This window comes from Saimiri boliviensis, chromosome 7, assembly GCF_048565385.1.
Source record: "Saimiri boliviensis isolate mSaiBol1 chromosome 7, mSaiBol1.pri, whole genome shotgun sequence".
NCBI classification, from domain to species: Eukaryota; Metazoa; Chordata; class Mammalia; order Primates; family Cebidae; genus Saimiri; species Saimiri boliviensis.
Genome location: NC_133455.1, coordinates 84978195 through 84993400, shown reverse-complemented (window position 1 = coordinate 84993400; position 15206 = coordinate 84978195).

The window sequence follows — 15206 nt, the reverse complement described above, 5'->3', positions numbered from 1 at the left end:
AAAGAGGGAAGCAAGAGAGTCAGAGTCATAGGAGGAGATACGATGACAGAAGCAAGTTCAGAGACACACAGGGAGAGAGAAAGAGACAGAGAGAGATTTAGATTTGAAGATGCTACACTGCTGGCCAAAGCTAAAGAATACAGATGGCCTCAAGAAGCTAGAAACTACAAAGAAATGGATTCTTCTCAAAGATCAGATAGTTGTAGGTGTGCAGTCTTATTTCTGGGCTCTCCATTCTGTTCCGTTGGTCTATGTGTCTGTTTTTGTACCATTACCCTGCTGTGTTGGTCACATCGGCCTTATAGTATAGTTTGAAGTCAGATAGCATGATGCCTCGAGCTTTGTTTTTTGTTTTTCATTTTTTCTTAGAATTGCTTAGCTATTTGGGCTCTTTTTTGGGCTTCATATGAATTTTAAAATAGTTTTTTCTAGTTCTGTGAAGAATCTCAGTGGCAGTTCAATAGGGTGAATCTATAAATTGCTTTGGGCAACCTAACAAAAACAAACAATGGGAAAAGGACAAAAAGAAACAATGGAGAAAGGGAAAGGATTCCCTAGTCAATAAATACTGCTGGAATAATTGGCGAGCCATATGTAGAAGATTAAAACTGAACCCCTTCCTTACACCATATACAAGAGTTAGCTCAAGGTGGATTACTTAAAGGTGAAACCCAAAACTATGAAATCCCTGGAAGATGGCCTAGGTGATACCATTCAGGACACAGGCATGGGCAAAGATTTTATGATAAAGACTCCAAAAGCAATTGCAACAAAAGCGAAAACTGACAAATGGTATCTAATTAAACTAAAGAGCTTCTGCACAGCATAAGAACCTATCAACAGAGTAAACAGACAACCTAAGAATAGGAAAAATATATTTGCAAACTTTTCATCTGACAAAGGTATAATATCCAACATCTATAAGGAACTTTAACAAATTTACAAGAGTAAAACAGATAACCCCATTAAAAAAGTGGGCAAATGACATTAACAGACACTTTCAAAACAAGCCATGCATGCGGCCAACAATCATAAGAAAAAAAGCTCAACATCACTGATCATTAGAGAAATGCAAATCAAAACCATAATGACATACCTTCTCACATCAGTCAGAATGGCTGTTGTTATACAGTTAAAAAAAAATAACAGATGTTAGCAAGGTTGTGAAAAAAAAAAAAGGAACACTTATACACTGTTGGTGCAAGTGTAAATTAGTTCAACCACTGTGGAAGACAGTTTGGAAATTCCTCAGAGACCTAAAGACAGACCATTTAACCCAGTGATCCCATTACTGGGTATATACCAAAAGGAATATAAATCATTTTATTATAAAGACATATGCATGTATATTTTCATTGCTGCACTATTCACAATAGCAAAAACATGGAAACAATCTAAATGCCCATCAATGATAGACTGGATAAAGAAAATGTGGTACATATACACCATGGAATACTAAGCAGTCATAAAAAAAGAATGATACAATGTCCTCTGCATGAACATGAATGGAGCTGGAGGCCATTATCCTTGGCAAACTAATGCAGTAACAGAAAACCAAATACAACATGTTCTCACTTATAAGGGGGAGCTAAATGATGAGAACTATGAGCACATAGAGGGGAGCCACACACACTGATGCCTATCACAGGGCAGAGGGTGGAAGGAGGGAGAAGATCAGGAAGAATATCTAGTGGGCACTAGGCTTAATACCTGGATGATGAAATAATCTGTAGGACAAACCCCCATGACACAAGTTTGCCTATGTGACAAACCTGTACAAGTGCCCCTGAACTTAAAATAACAGTTTAAAATAAAAGAAATGGATTAGTCTCTTCAGCTTTCATCTAGAAGGAATGCAGACCTGCCAACACCTTCATTGTAGGTCGTCTGACCTTCATAAATGTAAGAAAACTGCTGCATTCTTGGTAATTGGTGACAGCATCAATAGAAAACAAAAACAGCTCTCAAAGCATCTTATTACATTACAACGAATCACTTAGAAACTTAACTTTCTTGGTGATTTTTTATGGTTATATCGTTTTCTAAGTTATGTCCTTAGGCTACACTAGGCTGAAATGAATTCCCCTTCTTATATTTGAATTTTCTTAGTAAGAGATAAATCACTTTCAGAAAAATGGGAGGAGTTGAAGGGGAAGGAGAGGGAGTTGCCCTAAGTACTAAAAGAAGAAAGACCATCCCCAAAGCGTTCATAGTTAAGAATAATAATAAAGCAAAACAAAATAATAACACCAATTTCCAAGGGGCTAGCAACAGACCTAAAAGAATAAAGTAAATAAAATAAATGTCTCTGTACCATGGTTAAAGAGAGATACAGACTCCCCAGTTCCCCTAAAAATCTGCTTTTCTAAGTTACCCATCTAGGCTGTGGCTCCAACCAATTTGTCCAATCAATCTCTCCTGGATAAAGGAGTTCTTAATATAAGGAGTGGAAACTGAGATCTAGCCAGGAAATATATACTGGGTATATTCATGAATCTATTATTTGTATTGACAATAGGCATAAGATGACAAAGTTCTTTAAAGAAATTCAACCCACAGGTTGAGACATATCCGACTCTCCACTCAAAGGAACTAGGTCTATCAAAAGAGTGCAGACATAACTCTTCTGGAGAGAACTCAGGACAGTGACAGAATGGGGATCTGAGAAGGATATTGAAGGGAAAATCTGAAGTAATTCTTATGCTGACAGTTTTATGAGGTTTCTGTGGGATCAGATGAAGGCTTAAAGGCAGATCTTAGAGCTGGGTTGAGCTGCCTCTGAATGGTAACTTAGCCCAGTGCTGGAGCTGTTAGTATGAATGCACTAATACACATGCTGCTGACCATTCCTGAGCTACCTGTCCAGGCAATCCTTAGATTTCAGCTCCTCCCACTTAGGCTGCCCTGGAAGTGCCCTCTTTGGAAGCCACTGTCCCTGTTGGCCAGCATGCACCACCAACATCTCAGGATTGCCTTCCAGCTCGTTATCCCATTGGGCTCTTTGCTTACCTCCTTGGAAATGGTCAACGCTCACACAGTTTCTGCCCCTCTTGGTTTTCAAGCCTCATGCTCATTTCAATATCTGACTAGTTCAGTGTAACAATAACCACTTACTCTGTGCCAGACACTGTACTAGACATGGAGACAAATGCATGCTCTTTGCTTTTAAGGAATTGACAACCGCATTATATTTCTACTTTTTCTGGATCATGCAAACCCTGTCCCATAAATTGCAATGCAAGGTAACTATCACTCCTCTTCTCACACTCCTGCACGCGAGGCAGTTCCCTCCTTAAGTTGTGTGATAAAGGGAACTTCTCCAGCCTTCTTGAATTTTGCACATTCCATGGCTTACCCATAGGACCAGTCTCTGTGGGGTCTACCTGATTCCATCGTGCAAACATTCTTTTATTACACAGTTTCTCTATTTGGGGAAGGTGGAAAGTGTGAAATCATGTTTGCCACTCTGCCTTCATCAGATTCCACTTTTACCCTAGGCTTCTGGATCCAGTGCATAGTCTCCAGTTCTGCATTTTTTCCCAGGGATAGCAACACAAGGGGTCGTCACAAAATCTCTAGCATTTTTATTTTCTTTAACTTTGAGCCATAATAGGTAAACCACCATTGTCTTTAGTCCTAGAAGTCTGCATTGCCAAATTTGTCCGTGACAGTGCTCAAAGAGCTTGCAAGCATATTAAAGGCAAAACTAAGCGCACTGCGCTCCCCCACCCCCCAAAAATGAGACAATTTCTAACCAAACAAGCCCATACAGAGAAAAAAGCACTTACATTTTTGCCAGAGTAATAGACTCTAAACCTTTCCAAAACAAATGGAGGGGTCATTTCATGTCCTGTTTGGGGTTTGACATACTCACAATGAGAAGTTAGTCACACCTGTGCCTGAGGGTTTTCTAGCCTTCATCTTCTAAAACCCCTGAAGTATTTTTTTCTTCAGTTGGCACCTTATTTTTGCACATGAAGGGTTTTGGATCAGAAAGACCATGATGGAAGCACTCAGTGGTAGTGTTCTTTTTCTAACTTGGCATGCGTAGCTATGATTCCTCTCAATTCTCATGAAAACACACATGATTCCGCAATACTTCCCCCTCTCAGTGTACAGTATCGTCCTCCAGGCCTCTCAGAAAGGAGCCCAGGACTTTCCCACACTAATTGTCTCCCAGCCAGTTGCTGCCTTTCCTACAGCAGCCCCAGTCAGACTTTGCTGCAGCCTGCGAATATTTTCCACTCTAGTGTGTGATGCCAAAATCATTCCACAAGGCCTGCTCCAAGTTTTCCTGTCAAGATAAGCTTCCAGCCTGATGTAGATTGGATTAGCATAGAGCATCAAGACCAGACTCACCATCTTAGAAAACTGGCAGCACACAGCTTCCTAAGTCAAACAATGAAAAGGATATACTCTTTTAAATTGAAAGGTAAAATACATTTTCAGAAAAAGGCATCTCTTTCTGTAAAACCGACTTATCTGAAGATTTCCAGAATGAGTTAAAACATTTTAAAAAGTGATTATTTTATGTGCACAAAAATATAGTAAATCCTGAATTATATAAGGTTACTAAGCAGCAGCAACATTTACAAATTTGCCCTTTGTCCGTCAGATCTTATTTATTTTTACCGCTTCTTCACAAACATTTAGAAAATAGATGTCTACATGTCAAGGTCCTTCTGTTAGCATGTGATATTTTAGAAATAACCAAGAAGAATTATACTGGGTTAGAACAACCTAGAAAAATAGACTGATTTTGACAATAATGCAGGCACCATTGTGGCAGAAGGTAAATATCTTCCATAAAACCGAGCTATAGATAAATAAATGTTTATGGTCTACCTGCTAAACAAATTTTTCATTTCTGAATCCTCAGTGTCTACTACTATGCCTGGAAAAGAGCATGTTTATTTATTGAATGAAAAAAAAAGGAATGAATAAATGAATGAACACACCCAGTTTCCCTAAAGCTGTTAATTTACCCATTCATACTTGAGCATATTGACTCTTGAAGACATTCCAGTTCCTTGAATCACAAGTTCTCTATGTTGATTGCTCTGATGAAACCACTCTAAATCTATGTTTCAAAACCTGTTGGGTCTTCTTTATGTTTAAATTATATTGTTTTGTGGTTTGTCCTTTTTTTAAAAAAAAAAGTAGATACACATGAAGGCTTCCAGAAAACAATCCTGGCAGAAGTGGAGATATTAGAGTCTCAGCTTTTAAGTTGATAAGAAAACTAAAAATGGCTCTCCTCTCGATATCTGTATCACCTCCTCCAGGAAGCCTTTTAGAGCATCTACCACTTTTTCCTCCTCCCTCCTACTCTTTCCTTAAGCATCCCCTCTTAAAGCTCCTTAAGTTCTTATGCATAGTATCACCCTCTTGTAATCATCTCCCTTCCTAGACTGTACAGGCTATGACTAGAAATTTTTCCTGGTACCTTCAGTTCCTGGCATAGATCCTTGCATGTAGTGAGTACTCAGTTAGTGTCTGAACAAATGAAGAAATGAACCATGGTATTAAATTTACCTGGGACATTTGTTCTTCTAGAGGCTGGAAAACATTTCAGAGTAGAAGGGTACTTCCTTGTGTTTGGAGAAAAGATCAAAGGATTTGAGCCAGAGAAGAGGCCGCCATATGGTTTTTATTGTCATCTTTCATCTTTATTTTTTTTTCTCCCACTTATTAAAAAGAGAGAGGGAGTCCAAAATATTCTGGGAGACTGGAAGAACTGCAAAAAGACTATGAAGCCATATTTTGTAGGGCCTTCTGGCCATCCCTGTCAACCCAGGCAAAACTGGCCCCAGGGCCAGGAGCCCTCAGTTCCTTAATGCATCGTAGGACAGCTTGTGTCTTGCACGTCATTTCAGGAGCTTCTTGGAGGCTGCCCTATCAACCCTGCTTTCTCTGCCTGCCTGTTCTACAACCCAGTATGCAGCAGGGCTCACAATGCCTTCTTCCTATGCAGGCTTTCCAGCTAAGGTCAGACTTACCACTCTGCTGACTCTCATTATGGATTCTCCCTGAGTGTTTGCCAGCCTCCTGCCCTAGCCTCTCTCTTATTTTGTCTGTCTGCCTTGTTCCTTTATTCCTTGAAGGGACTTCGACACATGCTCTGACCTTAAACTGGATCCATCCCTTCCTGCTCCAAAGATTCCTTCTACCTGAAGAATCTGACAGCCGTCACTATTCAAAGCTGAGAGTAAGTAATCAGACAAAACTCTGTGCACTGAGCAGGCACTGAAGACCATAAAGGCAACTAGCTCGGCATCTTGAAAAATAACCAGGGCAGTAGGGAATCTAGAAAACAAGCAGGGAGGGTTTGCTGTGGGGACTTAAAAGCTCAAACAAAGAATGAGCATTACAGAGAGCCAGGAAGCCAAAGAGCATGGGAAAGAGCTACAGGGTTACAGCAACAAGACCTTGTTTCTGCACTAATTCATTGCCTCTGCCAAGTGAGTTTGTATTCATGTCCTATTAGTGAAAGAGAAAGAATCCAGAAGTAGGACTGTATATGGTTTTGAATCCAGACTCTCTACCCTTAGTCCTTGTGTTGGACTATATTACCTGGCCTCTCTGCCTCAGTTTCTTGTTCTACAAAATAGAGATAATAACAGTACCTACACTAGGAAGGTTTTTTGAGTACTAGATGAGATAATACAAGATAAAGTACTGACATATTCTCATTCAGCAGAAAGTGCCCAATGAATATTAGCTGTCATCATTATTACAGTGAAGAAGACAGTTTTTAACGTGGTAAGCATGGGGCATGCTGATAAGGGTTAAGGTTTTAGAGTCCCCTTACAAATTAAAAGAGCCGGCAGAATGACTTTTGCTGATAGATAGCTTTGAAATGTAGAAATACTGAGTGTAAAAAAATAATTATTTTTGTTAAGAATCTTTATAGCTTTATTGAGGCATAATTGGCATACAATAAATTTTGCATTTTTAAAGGGTATAATTGGTGGGTTTTGACATATGCCTACACTCATAGAGCCATCACCACAATGAAGATTATGAACATATCCATCACCCCCAAAATTTTATCATGCTCCTTTACAATCCTTCTCGCTCACTCCTCCCGTTTCCAACCTCCACCCTCCCATTATCCTCAGGCAACCACTGATCTGCTTTCTGTCACTATAGATTAGTTTACATTTTCTTAGATTTTATATACATGGAATCACACAGTATTTGAGGGGTTGGGGAAGTCTGGCATCATTCACTCAATGCAATTATTTTGAAATTAATCTTCATTGTTGGTTGTTGTCAATAGCTCATTCCTTTTAATTGCTGAGTAGTATTCCATTGTATAACATGATTTGTTTACCCATTCATCTGCTTATGGAGATTTGGGTTGTTTCCAGTTTGGAGCTATTACAAATAAAGCAGCAGTAAACATTCATGTGCAAGTCTTTGTGTGGACCTAGACTTTTATTTCTCCCGGGTAAATATCCTAGGACTAAAACGGCTAGGTCGTAAGTGCATGTTTAACTTTTTAAGACACTGCCAAACTGTTTTCCAAAATGGTTGTGCCATTTACATATTTAACAGCCAAAGACTATCTTTGCAATTATTCTCCTAAGGGTATGAAACAGCCTTGGTTCTTGTCTCTGTCTACAGCTGAGATTGCTGGCTAAGTCCCACCTTTTTTGGAAACTTAAACTTATTTGCTTTGTTTCTCTGAGAGAAGAAATTTCTTAAAATGTAAATTCATAAAATTAAACAAATCAAATGGTAAAAGCAGGGATCATAACAACTGTTGGATAAGTCATTTATTGGTTTTACCTCAATCACTTTTAAGAGTCAATAGGGGATGCCTGGATCTAACAGTTCATCATGTGATAAATAAATCACCTATAAACTCTCTTTCCATACATAGCTTTTGAGCCTATTGCCCTAGGTCATGTCATCCTCTCAAACTGGAGTCATAATACAGTACCAAGTCCATCAATCATATCTACAAGGTCCAAGGACACCCATTCCATATTCTTATTCTCAACTCCCAGCTTTCACCTCTCTGGGTGCCACACGTGACTGGCCAAAATGTTACACAAGGATGGAAGGAATTTTCATATAAGTCCCAAAAAAAAAGAAAGTTTAGATTGCAAGCACACAGTATTTTGTTTGTTTGTTTGTTTGTTTGAGACAAAGTCTCCTTGTGTCACCTAGGCTGGATTGCAGTGGTGTGATCATGACTTACTGCAGCCTTGAACCCCTGGGCTCAAACAATCCTTCCCTCTCCACCTCCCCAGTACCTAGGACTAGAGTATGTGATACAATGCCTGACTAGTTTTTAAACTTTTTGTAGAGATGGGGTCTCACCGTGTTGCCCTGGCTGGCCTTGAACTCCTGGCTTCAAGCCATCCTTTCTACCCAGCCTCCCAGGTGCTGGGATTATAGGCATGATCTATCACACCCAGCCAGCAAACACACAGCATTGTTCAAAATAATTGTTTGTTTTAATTTCAAAAGGTGAGAAGTCTCTGTTCTAAGAATCTGGTTGAGAGAGAGAGAGAGAGAGAGAGAGAGAGAGAGAGATGGAGAAACAGTGCCAAATAGATGTCCTAATAATAGAACCATCAATCCTACTGCATTTTTGGTTGTCAACTGCTTGTTTAAATCAAATCCCACTCTCTCCACATCCTTCTCCCACACCCAAATCCCAATTCTCTCTCTGTATTTCTCTTTTTTTCTCATATGCATGGGAACTCTGGTTTCCTACCTTAAAAAAATAAGAGGAGATTTAGTTATGAAGAAGGACCAGGAAAACTGAAGAGGAAAATGGTAGATAAGAGCCTATAAAATGAGTTTAAGCACCTTCGGTTAGAGGAGTGAAGGCCAGAGCTATTCAAGCTTGGGGCACTTGGTAGAATTCTGAGAAGCCAGGTTACTTCAGGTCCAGGGTACAAATATGTGTACAGATTTGACTCATTGTCAGACATGAAAACAAACATGCTGTTACCCCGAGGATGGGACGTGGGAAACCTTCAGAGACTGTTCCCTGGACATGGACATTGGCCCATACAGCAAGAAAGGGATTTTACCTAGCAACTTGACAGACAGTGGATGGGATTGTGGCAGTAGCAGCGTCAACAGTGGTAAAGAGAGTACCTAACATCTAGCAAGCTCTATTCTATTTTAGGTATCATGCTAGCTGTCTTATAAATACTATTTCATTGTATCTTCAAAATCAGCACGTTGTTCCAGGTTTCATGGTTAAGTAACTTGCATAGGCCATACGGCTGGTACATGCTGGAGCCAAGATCGGGTGCAGTCAGCTTGCCTCTAAAACCCATGGTCTCAGGGAAAGGAGGACAGTGTGGGGAGTGAGTGGATTCATGTGGCAATGAAGCTGGCAGGCAGTTGCATAAGAAGGTCTGTGGCCTGCTGTGCAAACTCTCAGGAACAAGGAGACAGTACTATGAAGAAAGAGGGGGAAGTCCCACTATTATGCAGATGTGGGCTATCCAACCTGGCAAGCGTCAGTTCTAGCAGGAAGTTTTAACTCTATGCTATGGTCTGAACTTTTATATCATCCAAAATTTCATATGTTAATACCTAATTACCAATGTGATAATGTTAGAGGTGACACCTGTAGGAGGTGATTAGGTCATGAGGGTGGAGCACTCATGACTGGGGTGAGTGTCTTTATAGAACAGGCCTTAGAAAGCTGCCTTTTCCCTTCTACCAGGTGAGGAAACACCAAGAACGTGCCATCTGTGAACCAATAGCATGCCATCTATGAACCCCCACCAGACACCGAATTGGCCAGAGCTTTGATGTTGCATTTCCCAGCCTCCAGAACTGTGAGAAACAAATTTATGTGATATATGGGCCACCGGGTCTAGGGTATTTTGTTATAAGGGCCTGAACCAACTAAGATACCATAGAACTGTGTCCATTGGGGTTTTTGTTTGTTTGTTTGTTTGTTTGTTTGTTTGTTTTTTGAGACTGAGTTTCGCTCTTGTTACCCAGGCTAGAGTGCAATGGCGCGATCTCGGCTCACCACAACCTCCGCCTCCTGGGTTCAGGCAATTCTCCTGCCTCAGCCTCCTGAGTAGCTGGGATTACAGGCACGTGCCACCATGCCCAGCTAATTTTTTGTATTTTTAGTAGAGACGGGGTTTCACCATGTTGACCAGGGTGGTCTCGATCTCTTGACCTCGTGATCCACCCGCCTCGGCCTCCCGAAGTGCTGGGATTACAGGTGTGAGCCACCGCGCCCGGCCCACTGGGGTTTATACCTTACGAAACCATGTCATGCTTTTTAAAGAAGTTTGAAGTGGAAGGTTCTGTTCAGCTAATTATCCGCGTCCCGGAAAACAGACATGCAAATGTATTAATCTCAGGTAGGCTAGCGTGAGAGGGGCACTGGCTGCAGTACAGTGACTGTGAGCATGTTCAAGTGCGGCCGATTGAAGAAGTCAGCTACCTGAGCCTGTCTGAACTGAAGGCAAGGCAGGATAGGAGTTATCAAAAGCTCGTTTCCTGAAAAGGATCTCTTTAACCATAGGAGCCACTACCTCCCAGAGAGATTTGAAGGTTTGGGTGGCTACAGATTACTTTGAGGCCTGCAAAGAAATCTGCCTCTGGCCTGAGAGTTTTTCCAGCTTCAAGTCCTGACTTCAGGCTCAAGGAGGAAGCAGGCAATTAGGCTCTGCCAAGACCCAGGACAGAGCCCCTTCCACTCCCCAATGCTTGCCCTCACTGCTCCTGCTCTCGGCTGGGAATGCCTCCGCCCCCTTGTCTACCCAGCGGGCATCAGCTCATTTTTGAAGACACAATTAAGCACCTTCTCGGAAAAGCCTCTCTGACACTCTCTTTTGTGCCTCACTATCCCCAGCCCGTGGTTCCCTTAAAGCTCCTCTGACAATGGAGCGTATTAATTTGTTCTCAAGCCTGCCTCCTCACTCTAGGCAGAAAGTTTCTTAAAGGCAGACAAGAACCCTGCATTTTCATCTCCAGCTTAGCACAGGATGCATTTCTTTTTTTTTTTATTTTTTATTTTTTTCTCCTTTTGAGAATGAAGGATGACAACAGGAGTAGGTAGAAACTTCAGCAAAGAAAATCTGGCTTGCTAGAAATCTTCAGCTCTTTTTTTCTGATTTTTTGGATCTTCCCCTAGGCCAGAATTGCTCCTCCCTAACTACAGGGTTTATTTAGGAAAACTGGTAATAATATATGACAGATGGACATTGTCCTCGGAACATCTTCTGCAAGCCCTGGGCCTCGAAGGCACCCAATTGACAGCTCCCATGATGGATGAGATTGCTGGAAAAGGAGGGGCTAGCCAGAGCTGGCGGGGTTGGAGTTGATGCAAAGGGACCGGGACCAATGGGAAATTTAGGGATGTCAGAACAGGGATCGTCACTGTAGTCCCCATCCCTGTCTAATATGCCAAGAAACAGGCAAGAGCCATGATCAGACATGATTTCAAATTTGAGATATAAAGATAAGGCTCTCTTGAAAACGAAAGTGGGTGCCATAGCATTGTCACTGTCATCACCAAGAGCTCGGGCATCCTTCTGACACAAAGACATATCTTTCGAGAACAGCTTTCTTCATCTCTTTCTTAAGGATAGGGCGACGGAGGTGGCACAAAAAGAGGATTTGTTTTGCAATATTTATCCTGGCATCTTTTAATTTTGTTCTCTCTGCGTCACCAGAGCCCCTGTCCATGGTAGTAAGAGCTATAACTTCCTAATCCTTCCATTTATAGGTCCATCACAGCCTGGGCCACCTCGGTGCAGCTTCTAGCTTTTAGAAATAAGTGATAAATGTAAAATACAGGAAAAACAAAACTAATGTTAATTATATTTAAGATTTTCTTTTAAAGAGAGTATAGGCCTTCCAAAGGCTTAATTATACCTAAAAAAGATTTTGTTGTTAAGGGGTTGGGGGATGTTAATTCACTATATTGATTCCTCAGAGACATCCCTTGAGCTATAAATTGACATTAATTATTCATGGCCCAGAGAGGTCCTATATTAGGAGAAAAATTTTCCATTAAGACCTAATTCACTAGCTCAACATTTTAAAAAGTTGATGCCTGGGTTATCAGAGGTACAAATGTGTTCTAATCGTGGCAGCGTGGGGGTGAGTCAGGCATGCCTGCCACATGATGAGGGAAAATAGAGTGCAATTGACTATAAAGAGAGAAACAAACCAACAAAAATCTGTCTTTTGCCTACGTTATTTACAGAGAGAATCATTATCATTATCGCCATCCAGATAAAAAGACTCTTGGCTGAGACCCCAAGATCATCTTCCTCAATAATAAAGGACTTTGTTCCCTCTCCTCAGACATCTTTTGTGCCCACCCTTCTTGTTTTTATTATTTCCCTACTAGAACAAATGTGCTCACAAAAATATTCCCCAATCTGGTTCCTCCGTAGGGAATTGACCACAGGTCATGGACCATGGAATGACATACTACATTATCATCCAATCAAACAAAAAATAATAAACAGGAGGAACTAGCTACGAGGTCCTGACAGCATAGACCTCATAGCCAGCTCTGCCTTTGAAGTTTCACTTTTTTATTCAATACTGATGTGGTGTTGTTCTTAGCCTATGATCTGCGTGCGGTCCCCTGCAGATGGTGGAGATCTGAGGGCCATTGTTGTAGAGCATGTTCATTAGATATGAAAAAAGAGACTGTGAATGAATGAAACAAAATGTCAAATCCCTTCAGATTCTTTCAGAATAAAAGCAAACACATCAGATACTGAATACTGCTAGGTTTTGTGTGTGTTAGGGACCTGAATTAATATTATCTATTAAATGTATTATATCAAAGGGGGAAAAAATCCAGGCACTGATCGCCAAATTAAGTTTTTTATGATGTTTGCCAAATCTAGGTGATACTGTTACATCCTTTTAAAATAAAATACCATGTGTGCCATGTGCAGAGTATATACCAAGGCCTCCTCATGTGACTTTGAAAGGAGATGAAATTCCTCAACAGATGGAAGAAGAATGGATGCCACAGACAGAGATAATCCATATGCTAGAGAATGTTGCTAAATAGCTCACTTCATGAAATGGAAAGGTCAGCTGTTTGGATGAAAATTCAAATTTAGCAGGCCCGTCTCTGAGTTTATGTCTTCCTTCATTTATTCTCTCAGATGTTTATAGAGTGCCTGTTATCTGCCAACACTGTACTCTGCTCTGTAGTTACAGCAGCGAGGAAGAATGCATTCCTACCCTCAAGAAGATGACAGTCCAGTCTGGTTCTAACTGCTGATCACACTGTTGTCACCCTAATCTAGTTTGTCACAGAGCGAGGAAGAAAGCATACCTATTGAAGGTGTATAATAAAGGCTGACCCTAAAAGAACCTGTAGCTTCCATAGTTACAGTGTGCCCAAATTAGGTAGTCTATAGTAATTTTGTTAATTAAGGCTTTTTGTTTGCCTGCTTGCTTTTAATTACATATAAAGTAGGATCGTTACATGGTGCAGCCACTTTGGAAAGCAGTTTAGCATTTCCTCAAAATGTTTAGCGTAGAGTTGCCATATGATCCAGAAATTCTATTCTCAGGTGTATATGCTCCAGAAAATTAAAAAAGAACCTATGTCTACACAAAATCATGTATATGAATGTTCACAGCAGCATTATTCATAATAGCACAAAAGCAGAAACAACCCAAATGCCCATCAACGAATGAATGGATAGATGAGACAAAGTACATCCACACAGTAGACAATTATTTGCCCATTAAAATAGAATGAAGTACTGATACCTGCTACAACCTAGATGAAATATAAAAACATCAATATGCTCAGTGAAAGAAGCCTGACACAAAGGACACATCCTACATGATTCTATTTGTATAAAATGTCAAAAATGGGCAAATCTATAGAAACAAAAAGTAGCTTACTAGTTTCCAGCTATTGGGACAAAGGAGACAGAGGGGGAATTTATTTTTGAAATAATGATGAGATGAGAGAGATCCCTGACCCCCTAGTGAGACTTGTGATGGGGGGTGGCTCATTTTGCTTGGCCACTGAGCTCAAGCCCCTTGAAGGAAAAAGAGCACACAGATGAGTAGGTTGCAGGAGCCTGGGTGAGTGCCTTTAGGCACTGGCAGGAACAAACTCCATACCAGCCCACAGCAGCATCTAGTGGTTGCCTGCAACCTCTGGAACCCCAGGGGGTATGAGTTACAAACAATGTTGTTTTAGCATTTGCCATCTGCAGATGGCTAAGTGTTGGCCAGCTCACTGAAGAGTCAGGGAGACATATACCCTGCCCTCTTGGCACCCAGGTTCTTGTCTGGCATCCAGGGAGAATCAGGTCACACAGACTTGAAGGATGGTGAATGCGGAGGATTTATTGAGTGATGGAGGTGACTCTCAGCCAGATGGGGAGCTGGAAAGGGGATGGAGTGGGAAGATAATCTTCCCCCCCAGTTTGGCTGTCCATGGCCAAACTCTCCAACCATGCAGCTGCCTCTTCAATGTTCAGCTGCTTCTCTTCTCTCCTTTTCTGCCATACCACTCTGCTGCTCTGCCAGGCTTCTGCTCATGGAGCCTGGAGTTTGGGGTTCTTATGGGCACAGGAAAGGGGCAGGGTGGGCCAGAGTATTCTTCAAAAAGGCAACATTTGGGCATGAAAACTGGAATTCCTGTTCTCATTTAGGGCCATGGGTCCAGGCTTGAAGGTGGAGCCCTCACCAGGGATCCTGCCCTTCTGCTTCCTGTCTGTACCAATGAGATGTTCTAAAATTTGATATTGGCAATCGTTACACAGCTCAGTGAAGACTTTTTTTAAAAAAGCACTAAATTGTGCACTTGAAAGTCTGAATTTTTTTGTGATATGTGAATTTTGTCTCAATACAGCACTTATACATAAGTAAATAAATAAGCCTGATCCTTACTTTTAAGACTGAATGCTATTCCTTCTTTAGTTCCTTCATTTACCCTCTACATGACTGCCTACCTCCAATGCCCAACTGCTCAGGAATCTGACTCCTGTACCCTTCACTTCTTCCCCTCTCCCATCCATAAGAAGTATCCCAGTTTTTTGTGAAAAATAATTGTGAGAATGTATAGAGAGTGACTAGGGGCAGAGGGTGGTCCGGGAAAGGATGAAGTGGAGAGGAAAAAAAGATAAGTGCCTCATACCAGAGTGCAGAGACCAGCTGGAGGCAGATTCGAAAGGGGATGAGAGCATGCATTGCTCTGGAACATCAGC